The sequence below is a fragment of the Poecilia reticulata genome, chromosome 12 (genome assembly GCF_904066995.2).
Source record: "Poecilia reticulata chromosome 12, P_reticulata-male-v2, whole genome shotgun sequence".
Taxonomy (NCBI): Eukaryota; Metazoa; Chordata; class Actinopteri; order Cyprinodontiformes; family Poeciliidae; genus Poecilia; species Poecilia reticulata.
The window spans coordinates 7,380,490-7,405,140 of record NC_088841.1 but is presented as its reverse complement, the minus strand read 5'-3'; the positions used below and the strand labels follow the sequence as shown (position 1 = coordinate 7,405,140).

The following is a 24,651-nucleotide window of genomic DNA, read 5'->3' as shown; positions in this document are numbered from 1 at the left end:
CTTTGAAGTCGCGAGGCGGGCGTATTTTGGAAAGTCAAACAGGCTGCAGTGAGTGACAGGCTCTCGTATGTTTATTCGCACGTGTGAGAGTCGTACCGTTGGGGGCCCGGTGGGGAGAGCATCAAGATGTGAAATGTAGCCTGACAGGACAGTGGGCGCAATAGGAGTTGTTGATCATGGCTTATTGATTTTAGAATGAAATGAATTGAGCTTCATCACCAAAGCACACTTTGACCCCTTTGGTTTTTCAGTTTTATACTGATTGCACTTGTTTGGGCTGAAGTGCAGCTTTGCCAGGGATTCAGAACTTGGGATTTGCAAATCAAATATCAGATTCTGATAAAAGTGCTTTTAAGTGATTAAGCGTAGGAGTCCCTGGCCAAAATCAACTTATAAAACCTGCTGTTGTAATGCTGTCTGTAATTCTTACAGATCCCAGCTTATAGCGTTAGGAAGAGTAGTAATTCCAATTGAAGACATTCAAAGTTTATGACACAGGAGAACATCGTTTCCTGTAAAGGCTCTTCCATACTTCATCTGAACTATCAAAATTGTCTCAATGACGCAGTCACGTGCCGAAAATTGCATCATCTTGTTCGTAGACCCGTACAAAGTCTCGTGTGATTGGTCAAAAGTTTTACGCAGGCATATGCTCGGACAGCTATGAAGGTATTTCGCTTTAGCTCGTCTGCTTCATAGACATAATCTGCTTCCGTTGTTCGGTTTTTGCATAGACCAGTGGTTCTTAACCTGGGTTCGATCGAACCCCAGGGGTTCGATGAGTCGGTCTCAGGGGTTCGGCGGAGCCTCTGCCGCGGAGGTAAAGACACACTTGTGTAAAGTCGTGATGACGCGCCGCTTTGCCATCACTTGCTGCAGAGGATCACGTTACATTGCTTAACCAATCAGTGCTGCGGATTAGCACTGATTGAAGGAGTTCCTCTCAGCATGGATTTGAACTTGTGTCTTTAATTACTTCAGCAAAGCTCAGTTTTTACCAAATTTTGTAGCTTTCTGAGTACTTCTAAAGCTGCTACTTAGTCGCATCTTTTCGGGGTTGCTGCTGCCTCTAGTGGTGTGGAGGTGGTAACACAACTAATATAATTACATTACTAAATCAGAATACCGCAAAGTCTGTATTATTTATTATTAATTTTTCATTATATTAAGAATGTAGAGCTAATTAAATGATCTAAACAAGACCTTAAAGTGGTTCCAGTTTTTCTCGATGGATAACCTGTTGAAATTGTGGCAAATTTTAAATACCTTGGGTCATTCATTCCTGGACAGTCAGCTCAATTTAGCTGAAAACACCGACTATATTTTGAAGAACTGTCCTCAGAGACTCTACCTTTTAAGAAGACTTAGTGATCTTCTTGAATTAGTCTTGAATTTGGAAAAAAATAATAATAATTTTAAAAAAAAATATATATATATATAGAGAGAGAGAGAGTTGGAGTTGAATGTAGTATCTTAAATGACTCTGGTATCAGTGACAATCATCTGGTTAATTTTTCCATTTTCCCCTTTCTGAAAATCTCTTTGGGAAAAAGAAAATCACAAATCCTTCTCCCATCTGAAATCGGGTGCGGCTCATAAATGACTTCCAGTACCAAAGTCAACAGACTGACTTGTGCTCCATCATTTATGTCAGAACATACATATATTTGCAATTCTGCATCTTATCCACATCTAATTCATTTCACGGTGTTATGAATTTGCTTTTCCAGATGTAATATCTCAATAATGGCTGCCAGCTGCCTCTTAGCGGCATTTGATTATTTTATTATTAGTCCCCTTTTTTATTTCCCCAACAATTTCAGTTATTGTTACTTAACATGATTAAAGGAGGAACTGTCTTGAAAATTGGTTTATGTTATGGTCTAAGATCTGAAAGCGACCCCAGTGTGGAGTTTCTACGTCCAAACAAACATCTCTGCAGCTCGGGATCGGGGGTGTGGGGGGGACTTAAGTGGCGAACACTTTGCAGGCCCGGACAATTTTCAAGACCATTTCCAAACTTGAGAAGGAGCAGCCCGTGAATAATTGTGCTGTTCTTCATGCTTGTGATAATAATGTTATTCTAAAAAGGTGAAAGTGGCATAAATGCTAGACAAGAAGCACTTAGGAGGCTAAAAAGACTCGTGGAAAACTCTACACGGTTGACGCTGAACGCCCCCTTCCATTGTGGGAATGAATTCATTTTGGCCAAAAACAGCAACAGAGTTTCAACTGCATGGGCCGGGCAGAAATAAATGCTACTGACCGTTTGATTGGTTTGGATTAGAGCAGGAGGGAGAGATTAGGAGTAGACAAACCAATTATTTACCCACCCACACTGCGGAGAAAAATACGGCAGGCAAAAACAAACCTCACACAAACTACACACTACTCATGACCAGCTTGGAAGATAACACACTAAACTATTTGAATCAATGTATATTTATGGATTTTATGTTCACAAACGCATAAATAACCAGACAAAAAGGTCACATCTCTTATGACTCTGGCCAACTTAGCAACTGTTTTGAAACATTTTGGAAGGTTTGTGTCGATGTGGGGCTGTGATTTCTCCTAATTTAGTTACATTCAGGTTCAAACTTATGCTTTCCTCTTTGAGAAACTGTAAGTTTTGTCATGCACTTTAACACTATGTACTCCATCATGCTAGAAAATATTTAGATCACATGTTTTGTTTTTTGTAAGGGTTGTTGGATTTGCTCCACGGATGACTGATCCTACTATGGAGAGATTTGTAACTTCTGTCCTCTGGATGAGAAGCAAGTCTTTACCCGTAATGAATCAGGACAGATTAATTATTGTCCAGATGTCGCAAACAACTCGAGAGAGGATTTAAGAAAGAGAGAGAGAAAAAAAACATTTCCACATTATTACTGCAAAATTTCAATATGTCCTTCACATTTTAGTTCACCAGAAGTGCACTCCGTTGCTGTGTTTTTGATCACAATATAGCTCCCTAAAAGTCTATGTATCACCTTGAATCCTAAGCTTCACTTGTTTATCTCTGTTCCTTTGTAAAAAAAAAAAAAAAACATTCTGGCATTGTCTTATTTTTCCCCTTAAAAAAAAAAAAATGTTTCCCTTTTATTTTTAGATGACGTCTGCATTTCAGCGAGCGTTTTTTCCAGAACTGGCTGTTTCTCCGTGTGGAGAGGAGAGATGGACCCACCTAACACAGGTAACCACAAGTCCAGAGCGCAGATAGAATTTAATTCTGTGCCCTACGTTTCATATCTCCAAACAGAACGGTCTTGGTGGAGTGTACAGCACCAGTCATGTTTGACACGTGCATTACTCGCTCCAGCAATGACTCATTTAAGGTAGTGACAGTTTTCAGGCCCTAAAAAGGAAATGACTGGAAAACCTAATAAAACATCACTCTTCAAAAAGTCATTTAAAACAATAACATGCATGTGTCATCAAACGTTTGGCCAACTGTTTGTTTTAGTTTATTCACAAGACAATCTGGGAGCCTGGTGTCAAAAATGTAAACATCAGAACAGCACATTATATTCAGTCTGGGTGTTTTTTTGTTTTTTTTACTAATCTATATATTCAGTTATTGTCATTTATCATATTGTACCATGAATTTCCAATGAATGTACAGTTACCAAAATGTACAGTTACCAAAAAGTTGCCAATCTTTTTGGTAACTTTGCTCATATTTTGCATTTTGAAATTTACTCAGCATAGAATAGACTGACCATAGTGAAGTTTTTGACTTTCCTTTGCAAGTTGAAAGCTAACCAGCAGGAGTAGCATGCAGTTACAGAGGAAAACTAAATAACTGTCTTGTAAAAAAAAGCTTGTCTGTAACTCCTTGGCTCTGTTGGGGCCGTTTGGAAACAGTCCCTTCACTTTCCATGTGACTTGGCACAAGCACATGACGCAAGGTCTATAGGACTATGAATCGGTAAGTCTGGTGTGACGAAATTTGGGATGAACCACCAGTTTTGGGATAAATTTGAGCTGAAACTATAATCTTGTCCAACATCAGTGTCTGACCTCACAGATGCTCTCTTGGTAGAAAGATTTAAACACACTCCATAGTCACATAGACAGCCTACTAAGAGATAAAGACATCCACAAAGACAGGTTTGATGCTATAGATGTATCGTTGTCAAAAGGGTCAACAATAATTCCAGGTCAACACCGATTGCAATCTTTCGTTGTTGCCAAATCAATAATTTAAAACAGAAAACCTGAAAACAATCAAAATAAATGTGTCATCAGGCTTAAAAAAAACAGTCTGTGTTTGAATGTCTGTTTGGGTGGGTGTCTAAGTTTAGGTCTTTTTATTAGAGGCAAAGGGGTTTCGTCTGTGCTTTCAGGGCCCTTGTCTTCGTTCAGTTGTTGTGTGAGTCAGCGCTAGCAGACAAAGACAGGACAGTCTGTATGAACTGAATAATGAATCAGGATTTCCACTGTTCCCTCCCTCGCATCTCATTTTTCATCCTCATCCCCATCACTCACCCGTACCTCGCATCTTTAAGTCGTCTGTTTGTTTTCCTAATACTCACCTAGGTATACGACCTTTGTCCCACGTCTCCCTGTCCACCATCAATCCGCAGCATCACCCCGTCACTCTCCCTGCCCTTCTCTCCTCCCTTTTATCACTCAGCCCCTCTGAAGCCCACTCATGTGGAACGCGGTGGGGTGAAAATGCTGCTCTTTCAGTGCAGCCTCCGCACGCAACAGCAGAGGGATCGTGTGCGAATGACCGGCAGATGCGATGCAGTCCAGAGAAACTGCAGACAGGAGCCATAGAGGAGTGAAACGGTGCAGTGGAGGGGTTGTAAAAACCACAAGTCACCCGAGGGTCCGAACTCACTTGAAACCATGGCAACGTTTCACATCTATGAGATTTTGTTTTCGTCGCTAGAGTCAAAGAAGCAGGTCGTAGTGAGAGGGCTGACACTCACACTGATATTAGACGAATTGATGTCTTGATATTAATAAATATTTTTATTTTAACGGGAGTGGGAGTGGAGTCCAGACATCCTTCTCCCTTGTAACCCTATAAAACATTTTAAATTATGCCCATACAACACATAGGAAGCATCAGCAACAGATCTTTGGATTTGAGCCAAATGCAGTTATAGATTTACCCCAGCAGGTGGCGTGATCTGCAATAAGAATTTTTTTTTTTCACTATACCAAAACATTTGTAGTATAACATTTGGTGTTACATCTAATGTTCACTATGTAAATCACTTGCACAACTTTAAAATATTAGCTTGGACTTCTTTATTTACATTGTCACTTACCCAATTTTGTGAGAAATCAATCACAAGGTGATATCCTTTTTTGACACTTTCCCTATAATTATGAGATTGTGGTTCATATTTTCAACTTCAGAAAGTACTGTAATCTTTCCTTGTCCCTCTCCTGTAGGAGCTGTAAGCAGTGTAGTTTTGGACGTGCGTCGTTAAAGCCAAGCCCTGCCAGCCGACGCAGGAAGTTAATTTTTATCCTGGATCTTGTTCTTCACCATAAGTAGGTTGAGAACGTTGATAGTGCAGTAAGTTGAAGATGGCAGAAGCGCATTGTCTGCAAAAAGCAAAGATGTGTCTTTAAGGTTCTGAAATGGAACATATTTTCTCATGGAGACTCTACTACTGAACACCACAAATATGATCAGGGACCCTGTCAATTCCTGCTTTGGTTACACAAGGATCAGGTAGCCCTTGAAACCGTCCCTCGTATCCCATTCTCACACACCATGTTAATAGCTTATGATATGGTCATACGACTTCACCAGATGCAAAAAGAACATATGAACAGCACAATCAAACCACCGTGACTACCAATTTTACTAGGGTAAAGATTGAGTTCACAGTCAAGACGAAAGTCACAAAGCTCCTACTTATTTGCAGGTTTGATCGTGCGTCCGAATGTCATTTCCAACACTCTGACATAGACTGAGAAACATGAACCCTTGGTATGTGGGGCACATTCTTCATCTCCTTCTCTTAAAGATTGGGACCAACACTTAAAAAATGTTTCAGAAAAATTTATATATCAACTCAGTAAAAGCTAGGAATCATAAAAAGACTTCTGATTGGCACAGCGTCTGTATAGGATCAAGAGTTCAATTTTGTATCATGTTAGCTCATTGAGTGGTAGCGCCAACGCTAAGGTCATACTTGCTAGCAAATTGAACGTGGCTCATTTCTAAGGCGATATATCTTAGCTATTGATGTCAGTACAGATTTAAAATGTATTTATTTTTCAGGTATTTTTTATGCTTCATTGAAAAATCAATGACTATTTTTGTACACAGTGTTCTTTACTATCCAGGCAGTGTCATGAAAAAACATTTTCAGCATTTTAGCCAATTTAGCCAATAATCAACTTACCATTTGGTAGCACTTATTTTAATTTAATTACCAGGCAGAATATGAAAACTGCCTGGTAAAAGTAACGCTACCAGTCACGATGTGGCGGAAAACAATGAAATTGATAGCATTGCTCCCAATGTACACACAGTATTCAAAACTTAATAGGACATGATATTTCACAAAATGCCCTTCAATTTCTCATATTCAAACTAGAAGAACACATTAAGAAAATGTTTCATTTCTATTTCAAAAATCTTTCCCAAATGGTGCAAATTGTTCTACCAGTTTTATTAGTCACATTTTAACAGTTGTGTTTTTTTTTTTGTTTGTTTTTTACTTTCTGGAAAAGCGAACCAACGGTGGATTGACCGAGCGCAGTGAGAAAACAAACAAAGCCCAGCAGCTCTCCATTCACTGGAAACGTCTCCTGACGAAACCCGTTGCTCAGAAATCCCTGAGCGTATTTCTTCTAAATGATTCAAAGTGGTGATTACAGGGAAGCCTGGGAGAGGAGGAGTGGGCTTAAATAACACCCATCACTCATTCTCTTTTGATTTTCAAGGCTCTGTCCCAAAAGGCCGTCCAGCAGACTCACCTTCCCTCCCTTTCTCCCGCCGCCCCCACCCCACTCACCCTACGTTTTCCTCGGGGTCCCCTGGAGCCATTCTGCACACCTCTGCTCTGATTTTCGGTGGCGGTCCAGTAATGAAGCCGCTCAGTCTGTGATGTATGTTCCTCCGAGGCTGCGGGCCGTGTGGGCCGAGCTGCTGAGCCAGCGAAGGCCTCTCCATTACAGACGGGTTAACGTCTTGTGTCAAGCTTTTGGTCAGCAAGGCTGCAGTTGTGATAACAACGTAATGACTTTCTGCCTCTGATTACCAAAGGCTCAGGAACGCGCGGGATCAAAGTAAATTAAACAGGGTAGCACCTACAGCTAGAAAAATAAACGTCCTTAGAAGTGGTGCATGATGGGAGGATTACTCATATTTTTTCTTCTAATTAGGACAATACATCATTTATTTTTTAGTAAAAACGGGGCCAAACGCAGAAGTCCAGATTACTGAAAAATGATGTAAGGGAGGGCGAAAGGGGAGCCGGGGAAAATTCGGTAAATCTGCCAACTATACATTTATTCAAAAGAAATATTTTTATTAGAGTGCCTGCGTTCTTTTTAAGCATCTATTTCAAGTAGCATGAGGGGAAAAAAATCTGTCAAAAATCTATTTTCTTCAACCCAAACGCAAGATTTCTGTTGAATCCAGGGTATCGGGTTCAAGTGAGTGAGTGTGTGTGTGTGTGTGTGTGTGTGTGTGCGTGCACGTGTGTGTGCGTGTGTGTTTGTGAGTGCATTTAAGAAGGCGCAGGTGTCTGTATGTGTGTGGTCCCGCGGCGGAGGTGGCAGTCGTATTTGGAGGTCTTTTTTGAGAGAGGAGGCCTCTCGCAAGAACCGTCACTGCCAGGGTTAATATCTGCTTCCCATCTTTTCCAAGTGGCCCATGAAGAACCGCGGGTTTCCCCACATTTCATTTTCAAAAACAGGCGGGGAGGTGGAAGAAAGCCTGTTCTTATAAAATTACGAGTGCTCGAAAAGATCTAATGTGGTCTTAATTGTCTTGCCGCATTTGACAATTGGTGTAGAAGGAGGGAATGCTTTGGGGCTGGAGTGTGTGAGTGAGAGGGGGGTTCAAGTGTGTTTCAAATTACAATGGGACCTCTAAAGATAATGTGCTCGGCTTTGTTTTCTACAACAGGACAAGGAGACGCAAGGCTTGTGAGGTACCTTTTTTTTTGTTGTTTTAAAGAAAGGAAATACAAAAATGAGAAGCTTGAATCAGGAGTGTTCAGGGTAGAAGAAGCAGACAGAGAAAGAAGCATGTATTTTGTGATTTGTATAATTAATTTCCTCCAAACTTCACAGTAATCATGTGAAAGAAGCAGATAGTAATGCTGAAGTAAAATCCCGAAACAAAACAACAGCTTAAAGTGGTAAAAAAAAAAAAAAAAATTATATATATATATATATATATATATATATATATATATATATATATATATATATATGTGTATATTTGGTGTTATTTGGCAAGATTTATGTAAAAATAAAAGTTATTTTTTGTGATTTATGTTTAAAATCACTCACACATCATACAAGTTCAATTGAGGACTGCTTAACTAATAGAAAGCCCGGCTCGCTAAGATTATATAATTGACAACTCGAGCAGTCAGCCAAGGGGCGGCGCTATGTCCACAGCAGATAAAACAAACAACAAGCCAATCAAGAGCAGTAGAAGAAGAAAGATATTAAAGTTTTGTTTTAGTGAGTAGAAACAAAGTGTTCCAGTATCAATATATATATTCACTCCATGAGCAGGAACAGTAGATGTACTTTTATGTTGGTAGTAGGTATACTTAATATTTTTACGCTCAGTAAAATTCCCTTAATGCCCCAAACACACAAATCTGAAATGGTGTTGTGATTGCAGCACTAATTTCCCAGATCAGGGCAGAGCAGCACACAGTTTGCTGCAGACTCACCTTAGTAGTTCAATCATCTCATTAAGCCTCCACTTTAAGGGCCCAGGAGGACTCTCGCTCAGTGCCTGATTGTACACATTAGTTGTGCTGATTAAGCTTTCTCTTTGACTAATGTTCCTATCACTACTCACCACATGTCTCTCTGTGTTTTGGTTCAAAGCGCCAGGATCTCACCCCAGGCTGGCTAAGATCAGATCTCCCTACCTGGGTAACCTACCTCTGTACAAGACGGCCTACTACTGGAACTTTTCACTCATCAGTGGAACAGAATGACCTTTCTGTTCCACTTCTCCCATCTTGCTCAGAAATAAGCAACAATTTAAAAATAATGAACAGACCTCAGTAAGTATTTAACTCAAACTCACTACCTACTTCCACCACCTCGGATACTTTCCTCAACACTGGAAGCCTCTACAAATCCAGTAAAGCAACTCTGAGATAGTTGTTCCTTCACTTATGTCAGAGTTTTAGAGCTCTTGCCAGACCACTGCTTCACCCAATGGCTTCTGCAAGATATTGAAACACAGATGTGTTGTTCTGTAAAATCTTATATTTCGTCAGAAACAGTGGTTATTGGTATCTCACTACATTTTCTCAACAGGACAATGTTTCTCAGATGATTAGGTTTGGCAACGGAGCAACCTACGCTTTACCATCACTAGTGTCATTAATTGTCCTTAAACATTGCTTTCCTGCCACACTTAAACATTGAGATTTATTCAACTAACTTCAATACCAAACCATACCATACCAACTTTATTTATAAAGCACTTTAAAACAACCACAGCTGATACAAAGTGCTGTACATTAAAACACAACATAACAATAAAAAAACACAAAAAACACACAAAAAAATAAAAACTCTTACAGTTTAAAAACCAACCAACCAACATACAATTTAAAACTAGATCCTGCTTAGGGCTGTATAAATAAATCGATTCGGCGATATATATATCAATATTTTCCGCCCTAGGAAATTATCGATTTTTCATCCGCGAGTTTCGATCCGTTAAACCATAGGGGTCCATAGCCTTATAGCTCTTTTTAACGTCTAGTTTGTTACGGCGTAGCAGCAAGACTCCGCCTCCCTCAGTCTCACTTTCAACTTGAGCTTAAAGTCCACATTATAAACTACACACCAGTTTTTAAATTGTGTTAATGGGCCAAGTATAACCGGAGTTATGCTAAAATTAGTAAATTATATTTTTCCGAATGTCAGAGAAATCTCAAGCGCCGCCATTCCCCGGCTTTTCCGATTATTAAGTGAGAGGGAATGAGCTTCCAAACGTACAAAACGAAACGAAACATTAGATTCCTGTGTTTTTGGAAATGTAAAATCTTCAATAAATAACAATGGGCTGTATTTTGTTGCTGAGAAACAAAGTAAAGTTGCGCAAGTAACCGTGACAGAGAAGCGGAACGGAGTAGCGGAACGGAGTAGCGGAACGGAGTAGCGGAAAGGAGTAGCGGCGCGAACGGAGCAGCTGCAAAAGCAGTGAGATCGCGAAATTAATGCAAATTTCGACTGGCAGCATTCACTTCGTAATTAGTTTTTATCTTAGCGGTTTCTGTTCTGTATATAAAGGATAACCTGAAGAATGAACATGGGTTGATAACATCCGAAGCGGGCGCGAAGCGGGCGCGCAGCGGGCGCGAAGCGGGCGCGCAGCGGCGCTGTGTTTTGAGCAGGAAGACGAAGAGGAAAAACCCCCCAGCCGGAATCCGCGGCGCAGTGAGGATTTCCATGATAACAATGGCTGATCGATCATTCTTATTAGCAACAGACAAAGAGTATCAGAGACTGAGAGAACGATGAGATCCTAGCAGTCTGAGAGGCAGCTACTCAGAGATCCAAGCAGGGGAATAGCGGTTCTACATGAATAATCATTCATGTAGAACCTGTCTGACAGCACGACGTAGGCTAAAAGATCCCGAACTGCAACAATTCATTCCCCAACCTGGAACCCATGAGAAAATAATTGACCTCTATGAGTTCGGAAAGGTTTACAAAGCCGCGTTTATTGCTTTGGTGCGCCCAGTGAGGGCCATTAAAAACAACTGAACAGGAGCAGCCAGGCTAGCAAAATTACTCCACAAAGGGCAGAAACAAAAAAGAAAAAAACAAGATCAACATCTGTAGGACTGCAGGGTTTACTTACCTCAGTTGAGGTGTTTGCAATGAAATAATTATATTTGGAAAAAATTTAATTAGTGGGAGAGTTCCAAAGTCAAAATGTAGGCCTAGTTCATGTGGGCTATAAAAAAAAAAAGAAAAATAAGTAGACGGAAGATGTAAAAGTGTAATTTTTCGGAAGGTGTGTCCTGTTACAGCAAACGTCAAACTAACGGTGTACAGGGGTGTCAAACTCCAGTCCTCGAGGGCCGGTGTCCTGCAACTTTTAGAAGTGCCTCTGCTGCACCACACCTGAATAGAATAATTAAGTAATTAGCAAGGCTCTGGAGAACTGAGGAGGTAATTAAGCCATTTGATTCAGGTGTTTTGTACCTGTGGCACATCTAAAAACTGCAGGACAGCGGCCCTTCAGGACTGGAGTTTGACACCTCTGGTGTAAAATAAAGAAGTTCAACATGACAGTCAACACACAGAACCATGAATTCTGCTCTCCATCAAAACGAGAATGTCCAGCTATCAACTTCAACAAGTCCACCTCTAAATGCTGAAAGGATTTGAAGTGAGGTTATACTGTGGCCTATTTGAGGACGACATTCAGATGTTGTAAATGTCCCTTTATTGGGACATTTATTCTGAAAAATAACTTTTCAGTGACATTTAGACTTAAAGCAATACTTCAAAGAAGAGTGAGCTAAAGCTCACCATTTCAAAGCTGAATTTTCTATTTACATTAATACATTTTTTGTCTAATCTTTTGTTTAACATGTACGTCGTACAAGAAAGCAAAGAAGAAAAAAAAGTGGAAAAAATCAGAACGTATCTGTAATGGGGGAACAACTTGGAGCCAAATGCAAGTCAATCCCTCTGAAGAGACCTCCTGTGAATTTAGTAAGAAAAAAAAAAAAGAGAGAAGAATGTCTCTCAGCCTCCGTACAGGCAGATGAAAAACAAGCTACTCATTTAGCCTGCAACAGTTCTGTGGAAGCCGCAAAAACTGAAACCTGGAAGTTACAACACAGCTTCACTATGTATGGCCACCCGGCTGCTGGGTTTCTCCTTTGCCAGCTGCTATTGCCTAATTAGCCATTTCAAGAATCACCCTGCCAGAGATGTGTTTCCATGTAAGTGAATTTCCCTCAGCGCTCATTCACTTCAACGCGTTCCTCTGCCTCGACGAAGACAAAATGCTGCGTATGGTGCACACATGGGTTTTCATTCATGAATATTTGAGGTATTGAGGTGGTTGTATGATGAGAGAAACACTCTCGGAAATCTTGAAGGTGTGTTTTTTTTTTTTGCTTACCGTGTGATCGACATGTTGTTGACGAAGAAATCGAGAAATAAATGAGTCGTGAGATCCGTCGAGGCCAATCGTGTTTGTGGAAAGTTCTTTTGCTTTTTCACTGTTTAACCGTGAAAACTGCTACGACCGTCGGCTCTGGCCGCTGGAGCTTAAACACCGAGGGCGGTTTTGTTGCCTCTGATTACTTTTGAAACGAAATCAAAGAAGAGCTCCATGTGCGAACGTGGGAACCTTACAGTTTACAAAGCTGGAGAAACACACGTACACCCAGAGATTCAAACCAATGCACTGATCCAATTAGAGATTGGATCAGTGCAAGGCTTTCGGACCGTGGAGGCCCCTGTTCTCTGATAAGCAGGGGACCTGACCGACACTGGCCGTCTGTGTTCTGACCTCTGGAGAAGCCGGGTGTCCACTGACACCTGACGCAGCCAGAGCGGTAAAGTCATCTGATGCCAGAGACCAGCATCCCCTCTTTAGTTTGGGTGCAGCGGCCCGCGTACACACAGGCCAAGTGAGTCTGTTGCCCTCCACCCACCCGACCGCTCCTCATTAGGGCGAGGCGACCTGTGGCCGCGCAGAGCGACTCTTGCTGCATTCTGTATGTGCGGCGGTGGCACAATGGCCTCCCACTCGCACAAGTAGTTGGAAGATAATAATTAGGCCGGTGGCTCTACTAAAATGCCTCCCCGGGTCTGGTTCTTTCACGATTTTACACAAGCATGTAACAGTATGTGGCTTTTAGAACACTTCAGGAAAATTATACACCAAATGATAGTGGTCTTAAGTTGTGGTTTATCCCATTACATGGAGCGCATGCGAGGCGAGAGCGAGGCGTAAAATCTGCACAATATTACCAGCGGCAAATTTGGCAGGGAGGTATAGCCACTTCCTTAATGCCACCAACAGCGCAGCAGTTTTTCCCATGCCTCTTATGTCATCCGTAGCCTCAGGGACACTTTTTTTCTTCATCACATGTAACCCTTTTAGATTAACTTCTTTACTCTTTTTGTTTGGAAAATCAGTTGTGTCAATCAGACAGTTATTAGTTTTCTTGGTTTTTAGAAAAGATCTTTCTTTTTTTTCAGCCTTTTGACGGTGAAGCACATGAATCCAAGTGGGCTATAAAAGCAACTTATTGATAAGAACATTAGCGGAGGGAGCTAAAACCTAAACTTTTTAACTTTACTTGATTGAATTGTTCTTTGCTCTGAGAGAAGGTGGATAACTCAAGTCACAGAAGTGAAATAACTATTTAATTTTTCCCCCAGTCCTGTAGGATCTGTTCAGTCACCTGGGTCCTCACTGAAACTGTTGGGTAAATATTAAAAGCTTCTGATGTGCTTTTTCTGCTGTAAAATGCAACCCGGTTACATATCATGACATTCAAAACTATGGGGTCAATTGCAGTCATGTCAGTACCCTAGTTTTCTGTAGTCACAATTGTTTTTCAAGCTTTTGTATCCTGAAGCACAAAGCTTTTTTTCCCCTGCTCCTTACACTGTCTCAATACATCAACATTCTTTGTTTGTTGTCAATCCCTCAGCTGCATGACTTACCGTCTATGTCAGATTCCCGTGTAAAAGCTTTAAAAAAAAGATGACCAAATTAAAATCTAAGCCTTGCTAAGTTTAAAAGTTGTAGGTTTGTCTATAGTCGGAGTTGCATGAGATCTCACTACAGTAAAGAAAAAAAACAAACAAAAAAGTATTTCTCAGTCAGCTTAAATCTACCTTGACACAATTATCGAAATGATGAGTGTTTTAAGCACGATATATCAGAATCAGACTTCCTGTCTTGTCATCGTGCAAGAAAGCACAACAAATTTTTAAAAAAGCAACTCTCAAAGGCAGTGCTAATGAGTACATAAATAAAAAAATATCAAAAATACAGTAGAAACAAACAGAAACAACAGGGATGCTAAGAAAATGACAGATACAGACATATCACATCTGTATCTGTATATGTCATATAGATATAAATGACATTCCTGTATTGTATATAGATAAGTCAGATCAATAATATAAATCATTGTATATTTGAGAATACATTTCAGAGTGAGAAAGAAAGTACAAGCTTTTGAGTTATGCTCATTAGCTTACAAAGTTGGCTGTTGGATTATCTCCACCACTTTAAAAGTGTTGGAGGCAGCATTATGGATTTCAGGTACATGTAAGATACAGGGACTGAATGACGAACAACAGAAGGTCTGAATTATCTTTACCAATAAACAGGTCGCTTTGTAACTAGCCGCGCAAATTAGCTTGCTAACCATTAGCTGCTAACGTTGCCAAAATATTGAGGCTAAAGTGCTCGCTTGCAGCTTCTTTTAATGAGCCTGGACTGCATGTCTGGTTAAAAATGTTAAATCTTAATCACACTATACTGACCAGAGATTGTTAAAGACACAGTTAGAGGTGGACTGTCTGCTTTCCTGCTTCAGGACCTGAACCTTTTCCCATAATTGATGGAGTTGTGAATTCTGCTCTCTGGCCCAATCAGTCGTGATGAAGCGCACTTGGTCAATGATCTGGGATTGAGATGCAGAAGTGGATCTTTAAACAGGCTGTTAATGCTTTAAGACCAATGACACATGGATAAAATTAATCATTTCTGCTGAGAAAAGTGATTCCTTTAATGTAAAATATCAGAATCATTCCCAGTTATCAAAGACATTGAATGCCAGTTGTTACTGCCAATGGTGGCATCACTGGTTTTTTAGGTTAAGAGGGTAATTATGTAAGCATTTAGTGGCCCATATTGGTTTAAGAGGTTTTTTTTTTGCTTCAGTAAATAAACTCAATTTGTCTATTATTGAAATCTGTTTGACGATTTGAAACGTGTATTCTGTGACAAAAAAGCAAAAACAAAAGAAATATCTGAGGGGACAAATACTTTTATCAGAGCACAGTATGCAGGGTTTTACTTGCCAAATTAGTAAGTAGTACATTTTGGTTAAGGTTTCAAGACGTATTTTGAGACGGGTTTTTGTGCACGAAACGTGGAGACTTAAATCCAAAATGAATGGCTCACAGACACCCAGCTCTAATGTTTGTCAGCTGCCTCCTATTTGTCTCACACGCTGATCTGAAAAAAGCTTCACCGGCCGTGACCAAACGAGACTAGTTGACAGTACGAAAGTGAATGAAAACGTAATCGATAGCAGCACCGCCACGCTGGAACAGTCGAAAAAACAAAAACAGGATCAGATGAATTACTGGGGGGGACCAAAAGTCAATGAATCAAAAACATCACAGGGGGAGAAGCTCAGCCCTACAACATGTACACAAACCGTTAATTGCTAAAAGCGTTCTGTTGCCGGGGGGTGGGGGAGAGTTGTTAAATCACATTCGGTGCGTCTTCCTCACGCACTGTACTAGCAAGACGCGATCAATCTCTCTCCTCTCCGCACATGCTCATCTGACATCACCGAAGCCCTGACCAATTATGGTTAGAAAAAGCGGAGATGATGCTCTTTACGATGGGTGGGGAAGCCTTCTCCATTCCAAGTCTTCACTCCTTGACAAATGCTGTAATTCATAATGTGATTGGAACATTGGTGTGAGCTAAATACTGAGTATAAGCCGCATTCCCATTGGACTTAGCTGGTGGTCCGTCTCTGAATTATGGCTTAGGAAATGTTTTCTGCGTGCATGTGTGAGTATGTATGAGTGTGTGTGAGTGTGTGTTTTTAGCTTTTTAAAAGGGAAGAAAGAACCACTCTAGACAAAGCTATCCTAAGAGCATCCATTATGACTCGCCTCATGTGCTGTTCATGAACACCACATGTTGCCAGTCAAAGGAGAGGAAAAACATGGTTATTTAAATCACGTTTGGCAAGTTTACAGGACTCTTTTATGCAATCCATGCCCTGCTGTCTGTTCTCGCAGAAAAACATTCATAAACACACAAATAAAAGCATGCCCGTGCATTATCATCTCCCTGTCAGCCGAGTGTTTAAGTACTGTAAGTCAACGAGTGATCTTATTTAAAAGCTCATTTGACAGGGTTGGAAATGAAAACCCTACGCAGAGGTTCTCTGTTGTTGACGTTTGAAGCTTTTTTGCATTCCTGCTAACATCCAAAACTATGTTGAAATGGTAAAAAGAAAAAAAAAAGAAGTTAATCTGTCAAATCTTTTACAAAATATCACTTGCATTGAAACAATTTGTTCGGGGAATATTTTTTATGATCTACAGCACCATTTGCTCCCACTTTTTCAGTAATAATTTATTTTTTTACTCTCTTTTATGAGGAGCAGGCTAACATGAAAGACCATTCCATCGCCATAAATTTGATCTTTGCACCCTACGATGCCTTACGATGCAAATCTAAGCGTGCTTTATGTACTATAAATGTTATGTAATGAAAGATCAAACATGACACAAGTTGTTTATTTTGGTGCATGGTGGGTCTGGTTGCCTTGCAGTGTCAGGTCAGATTTGCACTAAGAGAGAGAAAAAGTAAAATACGTAGTTTGTGTTTGAGTTCATTGGCATTATAGCAATTAACTCAAACTGCTTTTGAATCTAAAAAAAAATTAAAATACATACGGTGTCTGATTAGTGCCACAGGTAGGACAGATCACAACAACTATGTGTAAACATAAAAAGTGGATGGAGTCAAGGCAACGATTACAGCAATCCCAATCCCAACAACAATGACAAACAAAACCTATAGAATAATAAGTGTAAAAGGGAAAAAAAAATCTAACATTTTCAAAAAGGTTGCAAAAAGGTTACCGTTAGGCCTGTCACAATAACAAACTTTGCTGGACAATAAATTGTCCCAAAAGTTATCGCGATAAACAATAACGTTGTTATTTTGAGGCCATTTTCAAGTAATAATAATGCAGGAACATATTTTTGCAGATTAATAAACTTTAATTCTAATGAACATTTAATGCTGGAACTGAAAGACATTTTAAATATCCAAAATAAAAAAAATAATAAAAAAACAGAAACGGAAACAATAAAATTAATCATGAAGTCTCGGTAAACAAAACTGTCCTTCAAAATAAGGGCTGGTCGAGACCACATAACCAGACTGAAGACTTTTATCATCAAGAAAAAGAGAAAAATGATCAATTATACAAGTGAAAATGATTGTTTGTTTTCATTTGACATGAGATTAATGGATTATTGCGACAGACCTGTCTGCCGTCTGAGTTACTTTAGAATTTTTACTAAATAGTGCCTTACCTTCTTGGGCAGAAGGTTAATTGCTCTCTGAACGAGAGCCTTCAAGTGGATAAATGATTATTAGTTGATTTGATCAGAAAATAGGTCGGGCTGATTTCAGTTGGAGCCTCTTCAACCATCAAGCATACTAAGGTGAGGAAATCTTCATTAGTGAAGACAAAGCATCTGCATACCCTAGCATGAGATCCAGTAAGGTTATGAATGGATCAGTACTGCAGCATTTGGGTAGCACTGGTCAAAATTTGGTAGCATTAGTGCTATCAAATATCCATATTTTTGGAAGTGTGTTTTGCATCCCTTAGTTGCAAACTTGTGAAACTTTTTAACTTGGTCAAAATATTGGAGGCAGCTTGGTATTACATTATATATATAATCAGATTTGTAGAGATCCGGATTTTCCTAAAGCCACATAACTTAATACACAACTACAGAACAGAGTGAAAGGGATATTAGGAATTATTTACTCTCAACTTGCTTAAGACAGAAAGAGACCAACCATCCTGTTTCAGAAATTTGACAGTCAATAAGCAACATGGGTTTACAGAGCCTTTAAAAAAAAAAAAAAAAATATATATATATATATATATATATATATATATATATATATATATATATATATATATATATATATAAACGCTTAGTATGTTGGAACTAGAAATACACTCACAAAATACTTTAAAAGCACATAAAAGTGTCAATTTAGTCTTCATAATGGGTTGATCTTTAGATCAAAATGCGCCACCATCCTCCAGAGTTGCTCTAACAAAGACTAAAACTTGACATATAAGTTCACCTAAAGGGTAATTATAACAAGAACCTGGAAATAAAGGAAGTGTAGAAAGGATAATAGTTATGGATGAGGTCAAAATTTTCTCAGCACATATTTCCACCGCGAAATAGCTGGAAAAAAACACAACTGCAATGGAGCAGAAGGGAGGAAAAATGTATTAATTAAAGAGACAATGAGTCCCAGCTGAGTAATGCGAGTGGCAGATGAATTGAAGGCAACATCCCGTCCCGCCTGAGCTCGCCAACTTCGGTTCCAGATATCAGCTTTAGCCTACTGGAACCCTGGGGATGTTTTTGTGAGGGTGTGCAGGAAAGCAAACAGTATTAATCCTTAGAAAGTCCTGAATCTCTTCTTGTCATAACAAAGGACTGAGCTCTTCTTGTGCACAAAAGTCAGCAAAAAAAATAAATAATAGAAAAATATTAAGTGCAGATGTGAAGGCAGATGGTGGAGTAAACACTGAGCTGTGTCTTCTATAAATGTTTTGGAGAAAGAAAAAAAAAAAGAGCTCTAATGCAGAAGGGCTGTGGGTATTTGCCCAGCCCTTGGATAAATAAGCTGAGAGATTCAAAGGCTGGATAACCTCCTCCAATGCCCATCACACCAGACAAGATGAGAGGCCGGAATAATCCGCTTCGTTTCTCCAATCGGGACGACGCTGATTTCAATTAACCTCAGTCTCAGATTCCAGAGAGGATTGGAAATAAGACGACAAACCGATTCGCTGAAAGGTGTTGGAGATATGAGTATATTGTTTAGTTTAAGCTTAGAAGTTTTGTCTCTAAATTTGTTAATCCTTTAAAGCCTGATGCAAAAAAAAAAAAAAAAAACCAGATTATTTTGCATAAGCTGAACTGTTTTCTTTTTTGGAAAGATGCTCCTTTTGTGTCATAATTAATATGTCAGGCATTGATGGGTGTGTATTTATCATATTTTCTCCTACCAAAAGGATACAGATTGTATACCGTAAAAGAGACAAAGGAGAGAAATTCAATAAAATGATGCACTGATCCATAAAATATTAACACCAAAGTTGTGACACTTGCCAAACACATTTTTACCAGATTTTTTGTATTAAACCTTAATATTGACATATGTTCTAGGTTTGGTTTTATGGATGTATTACAGACTTCTTTTTATCTAAAAATTAAAATAAAATAAATCAGACTTTTTAACTGTAGCCATTACAAATGAAAGAGTTTGTACTCCATAAAAATCTGTTTCCATCTTTAACTTACTTCATAAAAGGACACATTAGTTTTTCGCTCCGTCAGGAATTAAACTTTTCCTGATTCAAGTAATTAGGATTAGGTTTTCTTCTATTTTCTAAGTGTCAGGATAATAAGAGAGACATTTTTTTTAAGTTTTAAAACTGCTCATAATTCAAAAGTGTACATATCATTTTGCAATGCTGTCTGTTTCGACTATCCTTCCACAAGTTTCCCACTGTACTTTTCTGGGATCTTGACCCAGGACAGAGCTCATGTAACCGAGTCATCTTTGTGCGTTCCTTGCTCACACACACACACACACACTTTCAGCTCTGGACACATCATTTCTATAAAACTTAGATCAGAGCTTCATGATGTCACCAGAAACATTGACTGTGTCATTCGTCAGCCTCTTTGTAACTAATCTGGCTGTTTGCCGAGGCTCATTTCCCACTTGGAATAACCATTTGTGCACTAGTGTCAAGTTCCTGGAGAGCGTCTTAAGTTGTTGCTTTAGTATTGTGTTCTTTCACTGCAACGCCATCCAGTTTGTGAAGGCCAGTAGCAAAACACTCATAAAACACAGTTCTGTTCTTCATTGGTGGGATTGTATTCCCAGACTTGAGTTTTTCCAAATGTAACGCTTCAGATTTTAGTTTTATCAGCACACAGTACATCTAGGAAGTTAACCACGTTGATCTTGTGTGTATTTCCACACTGTAATCTGTGTTTTTATGTTGCATTTGGGGTAGTTCTTCTGAATTTGGCCATCTTCCACATCAAATTCAGGCTTTGTTGAGATAGCATAACTTATATTGTAATAATTTCACTATTACCAGCTTGAAGTGACCCATGAGGTGGCAAAGAGAAGAAGTCCCAGTACAGAGCCTTGGGGGACCCCGGCAGCGAGATGATGTGCTGCAGAAGTCTGAACGAAAATCTAGACAGAAAAGCATTTTTTTTGTTTGTTTTTTTTCAACAGTGTACGTAAGCATTAAAAATAAGAAGTTTGGCGTCATGTTAATCAAAGCATGTCAGCTGTTTTCTTTATAAACACTGATGTCACATCGTTAATGCCGCACAGAGAAAATTCCATCTTGTGATAAAGCGCTCCTCTCCGCTCACTGTTTATTAAGCAGATGAACGGCTCAGTCACGCTTCGAGCAAATCCCGCTTTGATGTGCTTGAATAACCGGCAACTCGATCCTTCTGGAAACGCACAGGACATCTTTCTAAGAAGTGTTTTCACTACTGCTGAGCTCACTGGAGCTGGTTCCCGTGCTCAGAAGTGTAATTAAAGCAAGGTGGGAGAAGCGAGCTTCATCAGGACAGAGGAGGAAAGCGGGGTGGAGGGAAACTGCCAAACCAACACAACCCCAATACCTCATCACTACTCGCTCTGCGAAGTTTGTTTGGTCAAGGTGCTGCCAATTTTTTTATTTTTTTATGTTTTGTTAAAGCCCAATCTCATGCTTCCACATTTAATCCTCACTACTGATTGTACAAATACAATTTCCAGAGTTATTATGTTATTAAATCTGTTTTGCTCCCGGATACTTCAAAGGGGTTTTGGCTCCACCAGAAGACATTGCTTGCTGGTGATGTAACAATTTCCCTCGAATATTTAAAATAAACACATTAGGCCGACGGGAATTCAAAACATGTCTGAAGCCATAACGCCTGGATATTTTTTTTTTTTTGATTGGCACGAGGTGCGGAATGCCACTTCTTTTGCAGGCGAAAGCTGATGGCCTCCAAACGCCGTGCCCTGGATTTCCAGGCTCCCATGCAGTGTAAATTATGGGATAACAGGGTGCAGCCCATTGCAGACTCTGTTTATTCAATCTATTTCTTCACACAAGTTCCCATTGGCTTTTTCCTCCTCTCTGCCTTTGTGTGTGGCGGCCCCTCTGATCCAGCTGACCCTCCCCATGTGTTTTCACTTTCGGGCTCTGATCTCAACTCGGCGACCAGTGGGGAACCGAATACAAATTGAACAGTAACCATTCACAGACCCCTTTCTGCTTCATGCTAGCCGGCTACACCGGCTTTTTGCCTTCTCCTGGGGAAGGCGCTGCGGCGGTACAAATCGACCTCGCGTCGCCTCGCAGGCCGTCAGCTTTCAGTCGCAGACGTCTAAAGCAGTGCGGTTTTGCCACGGTTCAGGGCACATTTGACGTCTTTTTTTCAAATACGCACCACATTATCTCCGCAGCAGAATGAGTGGACCACAAAACGGGGGCTCGAAGGAAAACGTTTAAGCTTCCTGAGTGACGAGCTGAGGCCCAGAGAAAACAGTGCGGAAAAGAACAAATCACCACTGTTTGGGTGGTGAGCTTTTTATTATTTCAGTTAAGGTGAAGTTTTCATTAGACCCATAAGCCTCCGCCCACTCCCTCTTTTGAACGCAAGTCTTCTCTTCTTCTTTTTTTTTTTTTTCCTGTGAAGCTAGCTGGACAGCAGCCGCTCGCAAGTGGCAGGGTTTGTTTGTTCAGCTTTTATTGGGAGATGTGGTCTGAAAAAGTTAAAAAGAGGGCCTATTGTTGCTGTTCGGGTTCATATTTTCTCTGGAGCTCCTCCACGCGCCGTGTTTGTTCCCCCCGACTGAAACTGAAAAACGGCAGAAAAAAAAAAACAGAATGCAATAACTCACACAAAGCGAAGACAAACTCACAGAAGACTCCATGGATAATCGCTCAGATAAGATATGAAATGGAAAAGGCAGAAACTACGAGCTGCAGGCGTTGGTCGAAAAGAGACAGGAGATTATTTTCTTTTCACTACCCATCCCCATGCTTTCAAAGTCCAGAAAACAATTTAATCACCTAAAATAGAATAATTCACTAACCTGTGCAGTGAAAATGATCAAACTACGGTTAATAATCAATACACCAGATCACACATCAAAGATGCCGTTGTTACTGCATCATGTAGGCCTGTCGCATTAAATCAATAAATTAAAAAGAGTTCAATAATTTCCATTTTATGTTCATTTTATTTCTTGTTTTGGTTGTTTCGTTTTTTTTATTTGGGATATTTAAAATGTCTACCAGTTCCAGTGACATGTTCATTGGAATTGAAAGTGTATTGATCTTTAAGAATATGTTCTTGTGCCTTTAACATAATATGTGAAAATTGTCTCAAAACAACATTTTCATGTATGAGTATCTCCTTTATTTCAGCAGAAGAATCTCAGATTGAAAAATACAGAAAATCAAATTTAAAACAAAAAAATCTAGTTAGGAAATACATGTTTTCTTACACAGTCATCATTTATTATGAATGCCTGGAGCATGTTTTTAAAGAATACTTAACATATTGAAGGTCATAAGCATGTCAAGGAAATTGTTATTAGTATTCCATGACTTTCTGTAACGTGACCTGCAGGGCTATTTTTCTGAGCTGCTCTCAAAAACGGGAACGATGATAAAACATGACATTCAAGTAAAGCATATTTGTGTTAATCTTCATAAAACGGAAAATGGCTACGCGAGACAGAGCATCCTTCTTCATCCCAGCCGTGTTGCAAACATTTTTCAGCTGCTGCTAGCATGCGCGTCTTCGTCTGTTGAAATACGTGGAGGCTATTATTAGCAGTATGTAATAAAGTTAAATACTGCTAATAACGTTTAAGCCTAAAGTTGAGAGCTTTAGGCTTAACATCCTACACTACTCTATGATTGAGGATCTTAAATTGAAGTAGGAAAGGAAGTGTTGGTTTTGTGTTGCTGGTGTTAACAGAACGAGCTAATAAAGGATGCTAATTGGGCTAGCCCAAGACACCTGATAGAACCAAAAATTGGCTAGCTTTAGCTGCTAGCAACGCTAAAGTTCGGCTCTGCTTTAGCATTGGTAGCAATTTTTAAAATTTTTCAATTAACATTTACATTTAACAACTTTTTGTGTAAAATGTATAATATATAGACTGAGTAGAGCAGAATTGGATGAACTAATATGGAATTCTCAGATTCAATTTGGGATTTATGAAATATTTATTCTACTTGTGTAAAAGCAGAAACAGACTTTTTTTTTTTTTACATTAAGACAACCGTAAAAACAGTAATATGTAGATTAATCGAACCTAGGAACATATTTTACACGGATTAGACATTTGTGACACTTAAAAAAAACAAAACAGGAATCTTTTATTTTTTGTCTTAAACAAATTGTAAATTCAATATCATTTTATAGTTTCGCCTGGTCAGCAGGATGTAATGTTACGCTTTTACTTTTAAAGGTAAAAGAGATCTTCAAAGCTCACTGTTGAGAGGAGTAAACTATGTGAGATGACAACACTGCAGCAAAAAGATGAATTTATCTTAGATTTATTTAGACATCATTACCAGCCGTGCCCTCAAAAATGGATTTTGCTGTACATCAGGAGACATTCTGATAGACAAACTACACCAGGCATCCTTAATTAAAGTTTTTGCGTTTCAATAATTTGTTCTCTGACAGGATTCTCCTTCTGAGCCCCGAGTTAAAACGCCCTCCATCACCTGTTTCACATTAAACTTTCACGCAAACCCTCGCATCTTGTAAACTCTGCTTCGTTTACTTAGCCTGGCTTTCATTGTGGCCATTTTGCACGGTTTACCTTTGTTTAGTTTATTAACCCATGGGGTTAGTTAACCTAAACATACCAGCTGAATGCTTCGGGTTTGAGCATGGACATTTTTTCTTTTTTTCCCCTTTCATATCTCAGTGACCCAAGGTGAGGATGATGAAGGCTTGGAAGCAGATCACAATTGTGAAATGATGAATGGTGACTGATATAATCGGGTTTATTTGAGAATGTTTGAAGCCCAATAAGGTTTTGCATGTTTCACATCTTTGGCTTTTTAGATATAAAAAGCAGACTTTTTTAAAAATGTTCTTTTGTTTTTAATCTTAAACTGCAAATAAATGAAGAACATTTTTGATCTGTCGGTGAGTTTGTATATTACACACTGGAGCCTGAAGTTTATGCAGACATACAGCTAAACAAGGCTACGTCAGTTTTCGATGGCACGTCAACAAATAAAGGCTCACACTTAGGCATCTAGAAAGCCTTAGACAAACACAACTTTGCTCACTTAAAGTCAAGTGAGAACGTCCTCATATGCTTAACGCAAG

The 24,651-nt window shown here is 39.5% G+C and overlaps 1 long non-coding RNA gene across 1 annotated transcript; it reads left to right on the top strand.

Moving 5' to 3' along the window:
* Window positions 1-3,094: 3,094 nt before the first annotated feature.
* On the top strand, window positions 3,095-24,391 carry LOC103473362 (uncharacterized). The gene is made up of 3 exons (XR_535009.2): window positions 3,095-3,199; window positions 9,058-9,239; window positions 20,376-24,391. It is a non-coding gene; the product is annotated as an uncharacterized LOC103473362 (long non-coding RNA).
* The last annotated feature ends 260 nt before the right edge of the window (window positions 24,392-24,651 follow it).